The sequence below is a fragment of the Cariama cristata genome, unplaced genomic scaffold (genome assembly GCF_000690535.1).
Source record: "Cariama cristata isolate BGI_N322 unplaced genomic scaffold, ASM69053v1 scaffold14102, whole genome shotgun sequence".
In the NCBI taxonomy this organism is placed as follows: domain Eukaryota; kingdom Metazoa; phylum Chordata; class Aves; order Cariamiformes; family Cariamidae; genus Cariama; species Cariama cristata.
This window is the reverse complement of record NW_009605627.1, coordinates 44,657-47,633: the sequence shown is the minus strand read 5'-3', so window position 1 is coordinate 47,633 and position 2,977 is coordinate 44,657.

Here is a 2,977-nt window from a genome sequence, read left to right as displayed (position 1 = left end):
AAAATTTTTTTTGCCCTCTTCCCCTCCTTGCAGGTGAAAGACTTAGCCACCCACCACTAAGAAAGAAGAGCAGCATCTCAGAGGAATTAAGCAGCAACATCTTTTTCTCCTCCTGGAGGTGCCCAAATGCACTTTCTGGCACAGCCCCAGCCTGTGCCAGGCCCTCCAGCAGACAGCATGGCTGCTCTGAGTCTCAGACAGCATCCCCTGACGATGCTGGTTTAGCCTGATCTTCCTGCCAGGCCCCTTCTCCTGGAGGTAAACTGACATCAAATTCATTTTAGAGGGACTTGGGAGGGGGGTGGGTGGGGTGGGGAAGGGTTTGCAATCCCAAAGCCAGGATCCAATGGTTCTCTCCTGCTTGTGTCACCCCATCTGTATCAGCAGAGCAAGTCCTTCCCCTCTGGGAAGGGCAGCAAAGGCATTCTACATGCAGAACAGAGCTCAGCAGGCTTTGGTGGCTCCCCTCACCTGTGAAATTGCTGTAAAATATTTATGGCCAAACCCTAGAAATACGCATGGCTGGAAATGAGGTGTCTAAAAATAAACCAGTCAGGGAAAAAGGAAAGAGATATGGGCTTCCTTCAGAGGCAATTGGAGAGAAAACTGAAGTAGTGTAACTGCCTCCAAATATAGAACACAATTATGGGAAACAAGGGGCATGTTGAACAAGGAATCACCACAAGAAATCATGAGGCTGCCATGGCTCAGAGCTAGTGGTGTCTCAGCAGATGCAGAGCATCACAGATCCCTGCAAACCACAGAGTAGTAAAACATCATCCTGCACCAGGCAGCACTGGGCAAACCTGCAGATCCTTTCCAAGGGACGCAGAGAGCAGACTGCCATGGTGATGCCCAGCGTGCATCAGCTGCACTGAGCACACCCCAAGGTTCAACTACATGGTCACTCTGCACCCCAGCCCAGAGCACAGCAGCAGAAGGCCCAAGAGCTGCAGCCTTCTTGTAATGCAGATGCTGCTGTGCCAGCCCTGGGTGGACTTCTCCATGAACAGAGCTCACAGAAGCTGAGGAAAGCCAGGCAGATGGCTTTGCTTTGGGAATCCAAAGGCCCTCCATCTCTCTCTTCTATGTGACCAGTTTCACCAGGAATCCTCATCCTCAGTGATCTCCCACGTGTGTCCCTTCCAGTGGTGCTCTCTGCCCATTCCTGTCCATCTCACCATGTTCCAGGAGCTGCTAGAGGAGATAAACTGGGGGACGAAAAGCAATGGGGAGTTGTAGCCTGTCCCAAGATTAATGGGAAGGTGGAGAGCTGCATGCTACTGCTGCTTTCGTCCAGCAAGGCCTAAGGCTGCGCAGAAGTGGGACATGTTATGTCCAGAGGTTACATGGCAATGTCACCCAAATCAGAACTTGATCCTACTGCCTTTATCCCCAGTCCTAGACATCTAAGACCTGCTTTGCACATTGCTGTTTGGTGACATGGGCTACGTGGCAGGAGGGCAGGGTCCTTTAGCCTATAACCTTTTGGGAAATCGATGTTGAGATGCCTTTATTCAGGGTGAAGCGCTGAGCCCTCTGGTCTGGCTGGAGTTCCCACAGCATGTGCGATGGATCTTAAGGGTGGCCTATGACCCAGTCAAGTCAGCTCCAAGGCAATGGGCATCCTGGGGGTTTTGGAGGAGAAGTCCAGGCTGTGGGTGTGCTTAGCCTAACCTTCAGCATGAGCATCATTGTGAGGACCAGGGACTTCTCTCATGGCTCTATGCATTCCTATGGGGCCAACTCAGACCAGTGTAGAGCAGATCCCTCTCCTACTAGGCAAGATCAGCTGAGACTTTTGGGTGGCTGTTCATCTCACTGAGCAGGAACAAAGGAGTGGAGTTCAAGCTGGACTGATCGATGGGTGCAATCTCAGGAACTGTGCTTCCTGTGAATATACAATTTTCTCAGTGATTCTCCTACATGGGGCCTAACCAGAGACACAGACTTGCCATGTAAGAGCTGAAGAAGGGACTTGTTTTGTGGGTAGGTAGATTCTGTATGGCAGCACAACGCTTGCAGAATTGAACCCAACATATTTCCACTCTACTGTAAAAGTCACTAAATTTGGGGCCAGCATGTGAAGCATCTTCGATGCATCATTTTGCCTTTCTTGGCAAAAAAGAAAGTTTCCAGAGGTGGGGTGAAGGGGGATCTCCCGGTCTGCAGGCAGAGAAGGAATGTCATCCTCCCAGGAGATGTGCGGGTAGCATCCACTCACCTCAGTGAGCCTCCACTCCTGAGCCATGCAGCGAAAGTCATATGTCCATGCCAGGTAGAAAAACACCCACCTCTGGGTTTCTACGGACATAAAGATGTTTATGGAATCAGAGCACCGTTCATATGAGGAGAGGCTGAGAGAGCTGGAACTGTTCAGCCTGGAGAAGAGAAGGCTCAGGGAGGCCTTATCCATGTGTATAAATACCTGATGGGAGAGAACGAAGAAGAGGGAGCTGGACTCTTCTCAGTAGTGTCCAGTGACAGGGCCAGAGGCAACGGGCACAAATTAGAAAAAAGGAAATTCAGTCTGAACACAAGAAGGCACTTTTCTGCTTTGAGGGTGACCAAGCACTGGCAGAGGTTACCCAAAGAAGTTGTGCTGTCGCCATCCCTGGAGATATTCAAAACCTGACTGGGCACAGTCCTGGGCAACTGTCTCTGGGTGAGCAAGGAAGTTGGACCAGATGACCTCCAGAAGTCTTTTCCAACCTCAACCAGTTTGTGATTCTGTGTATGGTACCTATCACAGCTTCCCTTTTGCCCCCGAAATTGCCTGAGATTAATGCAGCCCACAATCTGTTATTTCTTATTTTATTTATAATATAAAAAATGTTCAAGTGTTAAACAGTCGAGAGTTCTGACATTCAGACGATCCAGAGCAAACTTTTACAATCATCTTATGACAAATTAGCAGAGTTTTCTATCTGACCCCATCATAGGTGAGGAATAGAGGGTTTAGTTACTTTATTGCTAA